We start from the raw sequence: 7972 nt of genomic DNA on the forward strand, positions 1-7972 counted from the left end.
AAATCCTGAAAAGGTATGACTGGTATGTTTCGAATGCCCCCACCAAAACTTACATTGAACTTTAATTTCCATTGGAAGTTGTAAGGAGTTGGGTCAGGTGAACCTGAGCAGGTGGTTAGGCCGTGAAGGTGCTACCCTCATGAACTAATGACGTCAGGAGTTATCACTCCGCTTGGTCTGCTGTAGACAGTTTGGCCCTCTCTGCTGGATGGGCCCTTCTCGTTACGTGATGTCCTGTTTCACATCAGCATTTAATAAACCGTCACCCTTTGTAAACTACCTAGACCGTATTAATGAGTTAAGTAGCAGCAAAACAACAGACTGAGATAATGACTCCACTGAACTCTCACTAACATGCACAACCGACGAGGTCAATAAAGAGTTGTTAAAGAGGTGGGTGCAATGGGTCAGTGCATACATATGCCTAACATGGTTAAGAAGAAGAAAAGAGCCCAGCAGTGGCAGCACGTGCCTTTAATCCCAGCACTCAGGAGGCAGAGCCAGAGGCAGGCAGATATCTGTGAGTTTGAGTCCAGCCTGGTCTACAAAGCAAGCTCTAGGACAGCCAGGGTTACACAAAGAAGCCCTGTCTCAAGAAGAAGAAGAAGAAGAAGAAGAAGAAGAAGAAGAAGAGGAGGAGGAGGAGGAGGAGGAGGAGGAAGAGGAAAAGGGAAGGAGAAGGAAGAGGAGGAGAGAAGAAGAGGGGGAAGGAGGAAGAGGAGGAAGAGGAGGAGGGAAGAAGAAGAAGAAAAGGAAGAGGAGGAAGAGGAGGAGGAAGAGGAGAAGGTGGAGGAAGAAGAAGAAGGAGGAGAAGGAGAGAATATTTCATTAAAATCCTCATTGCTAAAACACGTCAGTTCTAAATAAGGCCATTTCCCTAGATTGTAGAAAAAGGCATCCTCCAGCAGATACCCCCCTGCCAGAGGTATGCCTTATGTCCTACATTAGAAAAATCATGTCTCTTCTCCAGAGCTTGTAACATGGAGGACAGAAGGTTCCTGTTGGTCCAGAGCTGGCCTACAGGACATAGGTAGTAGCGGCCTTATGTGGCATAGCAGCCCTGATTGTGCATGAAACAAAAGCCTTCTTCTCTCCTTCATTGCCTCTCAGAGCCAAACACTGAGCTTTTCCTCTGAGATTATCACTTCCACTCTTGCCCCTCCTTAGTCTATTCTCATGGCTTCAGCCTGGCTTCCCTCTCGATCTTTCCTCCAGCCTCTGACCCTGTGTCTCTGTTGGCTGCTTGCGTCATATCCCACTGTGGTTTGGTTTCTTCTGCAGCATCACCAAAATAAATATCATACCCAAAGTCACCAAATCACTAACTCTCCAAGGCCACTATAGTTTCCTTGTCAGCCAATCTTCTGAATATTTTACATCTTCCTTATGGATTGTGGCTTCTGTGACATTAATTTCCCCTAGACCTCTGGCTGTATGGCTTCTGTCCATATTATAAAACTCCCTCTCCCTCTCCCTCTCCCTCTCCCTCTCCCTCTCCCTCTCCCTCTCCGTCTCCGTCTCTCTCCGTCTCTCTCCGTCTCTCTCCATCTCTCTGTCTCTGTCTGTATCTCTCCCCCCCCATTTTCCTTTTTCTTAGACATGATCTCACTAATGGATCCATGACCTGGAACTTGCTATATAGACCAGGGTGGCCTAGAATTCACAGAGCTCTGCAATAACATTGCTGACATTCAAGGTGTGCGCCACCACATCCAGCTCTCCTCCCTCTTAATTCAAGTAGCTTCAGTGATCATTTAATTAAAAAAAAAAATTTACTGAACACCTGCTCCAAGCTCTGCTCTTTTCTCAGGACTGAGGCCCACCATCAGAAAGACCACGTCTCAGAGAGCTTACACTTCGGGAGGGGAGAAACCAAAAGCAGGTCTGTAATTGATAACAAATCAGTGTGATAGGAAAAAAAGGAGAGTAAAGAGTTAGGTTTCGGAGAAGAAGAGAATAGATTACATTCATTTCAAACAGTCAGGGAAGTATCATCTGAAAAATGACTGAGGATGAAGCCTGGGTAAGAACTATGGGCCAGGTGGCTGCTGGTGACAGGTCACATGTGCAGAAAGGCCAGCCAGCAGCAGAGCCAGGAGGTAAAACTGCTGATGTGTCAAGTCAGAAAAGCCTGTGTGCAGGCCGGGCGGTGGTGGCGCACGCCTTTAATCCCAGCACTTGGGAGGCAGAGGCAGGTGGATTTCTGAGTTCGAGGCCAGCCTGGTCTACAGAGTGAGTTCCAGGACAGCCAGGGCTACACAGAGAAACCCTGTCTCGAAAAACCAAAAAAAAAAAAAGCCTGTGTGCAAATGAAAATGTCAAGACACATGGGGAAGATGATTGACAGGCATACAAAGGTAGACAGACAGACACCTGAAAAAGAGCAAGCTTGGTGGAAGTGGGTAGTAGGAAAGAGACAGTCCGAGCTCAATCAGCTCAATCCTGGGTTATGAAGTGTGTGGAAACCACTAGAGGCCAATTAGAAATATAAAGTATATACTTGAATTCATTCGACAAATAAACGTGGAGTCAAATGTTTGTTAACAGCAGTGTGGCTCATGTTGGTCTAACTTTTCGCAGATGACACCGACTCTGCGGCCACGAATCCACTGGGTTCACCTGAAAGGAGGCTGGGAACGAAAAGAGGACAGAGGGTGAAAAGAGATGAAGCCAAGACAATGTTCTCTGATCAAGGCTCAATGCTTTAATGTTCAGCTTCTCAATTTAAAGGGAAAGACCCCTGCCCGAACCCTTCCTTGTTTAAGCCAGGAGAGATAGGTAGGATAATCCGTTCTTGGTCACGGCCAGAGATGTCTCAAAGCAAGCCCAGGGGCAGTTCTTCTAAGTTCCCTGGAGCCAAGGTGGGTAACTCCACCTAGATCCTATCACTTGGTCTGTTGTGGTAAACAAGGTCTCTCAGGCCAGCTCAAGGCCAGGGGAAGGGCACAACCAGTGAACTCTGTAGGAGAAAAATAATCCAAAGAAATCAGAGAGTAAGCTGACAAGACACAATGAGACACACTTGTGGTGAAAGATCAAACCAGGTCTGGGGCAAAACTGGCTGCTGAGGTCTGGACAGACAGACAGATGGACAGGCAAACAGATGAACAGTCAATAGCAGGAGACCGAGCTGAGTCAAAGCTTCAGAAACAGTTGGAGAGGCTTTGATCTTTGATGCACACACCAGGTATATCATAGGTTGGTGTGGAATCTGCCATTATAGCATTCAGTGTCTCTGTCACTTTGTGAGGCCCAGGTGAGAGAGGATCTGTTATGTCCGTTAAGTTTCCTAATATTTTAGATGCTCACCGTGTGCCTGTGAATCAGTTCATGTGATGGCTCCCTTTCTCTTCCCAGGAGTGAGCTTTTCAGAACCCAGAGGAATGTAACGGAAACTTTAGTCTATAATATATTAGTCATTGTGGAGATTGTGGACATCACAATCCTAAGTTACCGCACAGTCAGAGACAGAAAACTGCACCACAGACATATCCAAAAGAAAAGGAAACCAGTGGAGACTGACTTTAGATGGTACACAAGTTGAAATTAGAACGATCTTAAGATGCTCAAGAACACAAACAAATTATATTCGTGACTGAAAGAGAGAAGCTCAGCAGAAGGTCAGAAACTTTTTTTTTTTTAAGTTGCAGGGTGAGACAATTTTTTTTTAAATTTAGTTTGATTTGATGTGCTTTGGTGTTTTGCTTGCATACATGTCTGTGTGAGGGTGTCAGATCCTGGCGTTACAGACAGTTGTGAGCTGCCATGTGGGCACTGGGAATAGAACCAGGGTCCTCTGGAAGAGCATTCAGTGCTCTTAACAACTGGTCCATCTCTTCAGCCGGAAGATCAGAGACAGAAGAAAGAGGAGGAGAAGGAAGAGGAAGAGGAAGAGGAAGAAGAGGAAGAGGAGGAAAAGGAAAAAGAAGGAGGAAGGAAGGAAGGAAGGAAGGAAGGAAGGAAGGAAGGAAGGAAGAAAGGAAGGAAGGAAGAAGTAGAATTTTAGAAACAAAAATAAGCTTTAAAAAGTGCTGGAGAGCTGGGCGGTAGTGGGGCATGCCTTTAATCCCAGCACTTGGGAGGCAGAGGCAGGAGGATTTCTGAGTTTGAGGCCAGCCTGGTCTACAGAGTGAGTTCCAGGACAGCCAGGGCTACACAGAGAAACCCTGTCTCAAAAAACAAACAAATAAACGAACAAAAAAGTGCTGGAGAGATGGCTCAGTGATTAAGAGCACTGACTGCTCTTCCACAGGTCCTGAGTTCAAGTCCCAGCAACCACATGGTGGCTCACAACCATCTGTAATGGTATCTGATACCCTCTTCTGGTGTGTCTGAAGAGAGTGACAGTATACTCACATTAAATAAATAAATAAATAAATAAATAAATAAATAAATAAATCTTTTTTAAAAAAAGAAAAAAGTATTTTCTCACTTTTCTCAGCTCAGATGACAGACCTGAGACCTCTTTGCACTTTTAAGTTTTTTTATGTTTGAGATTATAATTGCAACATTTGTCCCTTCCCTCCCTCAAACATCCCCATGTGTACCCTGACGGCTCTCCTTCAAGTTCCTGGCTTCCTTTGATCACATTGCCCTACATTTTATAGCATTTTCTGTTGAACAGTGTTCATGCCTCTAATCTAGGACCTGGTCCTTGCTTCTATTTTTACTACTTAAGTATCAGAAGTAAGGAGATCAACTTAATAAACTTCCAAGAAGACTGAGGTCGGCGAGTGAAACAGTTGGCAATTTTGAAAAACTCATCAAGGGAGGCTACAGAGATGGCTCAGCGGTTAAGAGCACTGACTCCTCTTCCAGAGGTCCCGAGTTCAATTCTCAGCAAGCCACACAGCGACTCACAACCATCCTTAACAAGATTGTTTGCCCTCTCTGGCTTGCAGGCATGCATGCAGACAGAGCACTCGTATACATAAAATCCATAAATCATAAATAAATAAACAAATCTTTGAAAACATATCGATGATCAGAACTGAAGAAAAGAGAGAATTTGACTTTAAAAAGTAACAGAGCTTCCCTGGCCTCTGAATACGCATCAAAACTGCTTTTGTTTATAGATTTATTTACTTATTTAATGAGTGCTTTACCTGTAGGCCAGAAGAGGGCATCAAATCTCACTATAGATGGTTGTAAGCCACCATGTTGTTGCTGGGAATTGAACTCAGGACCTCTGGAAGAACAGTCAGTGCTCTTAACCGCTGAGCCATCTCTCAAGCCTCCTTCGATGATTTTTTTCAAATTCGCCAACTGTTTCACTCGCTGACCTCAGTCTTTAACAGCTGAGCCATCTCACCAGCCCAAGTATCAAAATCTTAAACATGTGTTAGTTGCAGTCCACAATGAAGAGAAGATAATAGGTCTTTGGGTTTGCTTGTTCATAAATGATAAAACCTGAAGTTTTTCCCAACTTGGTGAAAGACATAGAGTTAGACTCTGGAATCTTAGTAAATACTAAGCAGCTCTGCCTGGACACATTTTGCTCAAACGTTTGAAAGCAAAAAAAAAAAAAAAAAAAGCTGAAGACCTTCAAGTCCAAAATGGAATTGGAGCCGGGCGCAGCTTGAGGGTAGAGCGCTTGCCTAGCTTCTGTGGGGTCCTAGATTCAACCCTCAATGCGGCCAGGGGAAAAAAGAAGCCGATTACCCTCCACCCTCACCCCTTCCCCCTCCCTCCTCCCCCCACAACTCCCCCACCCCCATTTTGTATGTCGTGTCTTAGTGAAGGTGCCACCTCCCACAAACTCCTGTCAGGGGCACCTGGAACACCTCTGGCCTCATCCTTCCTGCCGTTCTTCCTCAGTGGACCCCAGCACTATTATGGAGCCCCTCCATCTTTCCTGTAATAGATGCTGTGAAATTCACCCCCTTATTATCTGTGGCTTGGGAGCCTCCTAATTTGTCCCCCTGCTCTCACCTCCTTCCACTGTAAGAATGATTATCTGAAGTCCCAATTCTGATCGTGTCACTTTTTTTTTTTTTTTGGCAGTACTGCAACTTTATTTGACATTCAGCAGGTTAGTTCTCATCCACATTGACCGTCTGTAGATTTTTGAATGTGGTAACAGGCACGTAAGTTACCAAGGTGTAGAGCTTGTTTGGTGAATCCTCATCTTCATTACGTTTTCTGGACAAACGTACTCTGATGCGATATGGAACATTCCTTATTCCCTTGGCCCAGACGGCTTTATTGAGCCTGGTGTCAATGCGCACATCTGGAGTCCCCATTTCCTTCATGGCAAACTTTCGAATTTCTTTGAGTGCCCGAGGAGCACGCTTCTTGAAGCCCACTCCATGGATGCGCTTGTGAATGTTGATGGTGTATTCTCGGGTCACCACCTCGTTGATGGCAGAACGGCCCTTCTTCTTCTCGCCACCCTTCTTTGCGGGAGTCATTCTGCCGGGCTCAAGTTGGAAAGGATCGTGTCACTTTTTAACCTTGTTCAGTGGTCCCCCTGTCCCCATCCTTGACAGTGTTCCTCACTCAGTCCACTGCGCTGCTTTGGAATGAGCGAAGTGGCGCCCCCTAGGGGTACGTTGATCAGTTTTGTTTGTTTTATTCTTATTTTCCTGACTAATTTGTACTCATCCCTCAAACCTCATTTCAGGAATCATAAGAATCATGTCATTTTGGGAATATCCCTGATGTGTCACCCGGAATTGGATGTCCTCCCTGCTCCTTGGTGACACTGACACCCATGCTTGCTCACTCGTGCTGTGTCTGGTGTTCCGTTGTTCTCTCTCCACCGATTGTCCTTTAAGGTCAGGTCACATTCATCTGTTGAACTTCTAAACATGGGGAAAAAAAGGTGATGGAGTTTGTTAGATGTCCAAGTGGGACAGAGCTGGACCTGACTGCCCACAGGGAGCTTATCTAATTCTTCAACACTAAGTTCTGCTGCGGTAACCCTTCCTAGAGAAAATTATCCAGGTGAGAAAGTCAGAAAGAACCTGAGCCTGCAGTCTGAGAGGAGCCTTGCAGTGTGCTTGAGAATTTCTTTGTTTTTATTTTTTTTTTCCTTTCTTCCTCTCTGTCCTCCAGATGACAGCTGTCTCTTCCAGAGGTTTGTCTTGACTCTTAAAAGATATGCACATGGTTTCTTTTTGTTTCAGGAGCTAATTATCACCCTAGAACTGTGTGCAGTTTTCTTTTGACCAGTTCAGAGTTCTTACTTCATAGATAACAGGAATGAGGATCCTGAAGCTCAGGAGAGGCCCCATTTCTTTAGAGCAGTGGTTCTCAACCTTCCTAATGCTGAGACCCTTTAACTCAGTTCCTCAGTGTTGCGGGTATTCCCCAACCATAAAATTACTTTCGTTGCTACTTTATAACTGTAATTTTGCTACTGTTATGAACTGTAAAGTAAAATCTGTGTTTTCTGATAGTGTTAAGGCAACTCCTATGAAACGGTCATCTGACCCCTCCCAAGGGGTTGTGACCCACAAGTTGAGAAATGCTACTCTAGAGTCCATCCCATGCTACACATGGCGTGTCTATTGTCAGCTCCTCTCTTGTTTATCTGCAGGAAGACCCCTTTACGGTTCACTAGCCTGCACTTTGTTAGGAACAGCAATAGCATCGACAAGGCTAAGCCAAAGAAGCAAGTCAGTTGCCAAGGACAGTGAGTAATGGTAGAGCTCAAAAAATCAATATCTGTTCACATATTTCTATGAATGGGGTACATCCATCAAAATGAGTGGGTGACATTTGTCCCAGCCTGGCTGAGTGAGCCAGGACGGGATTCATCACTTCCTGTGTTATCAGCAAAGCTTGTCCCTGCCTGGTGGTTGGTATGCTCACTTACTGAGGGAATCTTTGATCTGAGTCTGAACTGATTGAATCCTAAAATGGAATACAATAACCAGCCCATTTACCAACTTTCCACACCTTTGGGCTGTTCTGAGCATTCTTCCAAATCACTTCTGTAACCTTCTGGTTTTGATTCTTTTTTTTTTTT

At 45.0% G+C, this 7972-nt stretch overlaps 1 pseudogene; it reads right to left on the bottom strand.

Annotated features, from left to right (window-relative positions):
* Positions 1-5983: 5983 nt before the first annotated feature.
* Positions 5984-6413, bottom strand: LOC114627977 (annotated as a pseudogene).
* Positions 6414-7972: the final 1559 nt, after the last annotated feature.

This window comes from Grammomys surdaster, unplaced genomic scaffold, assembly GCF_004785775.1.
Source record: "Grammomys surdaster isolate TR1022 unplaced genomic scaffold, NIH_TR_1.0 66, whole genome shotgun sequence".
Lineage (NCBI taxonomy): Eukaryota > Metazoa > Chordata > Mammalia > Rodentia > Muridae > Grammomys > Grammomys surdaster.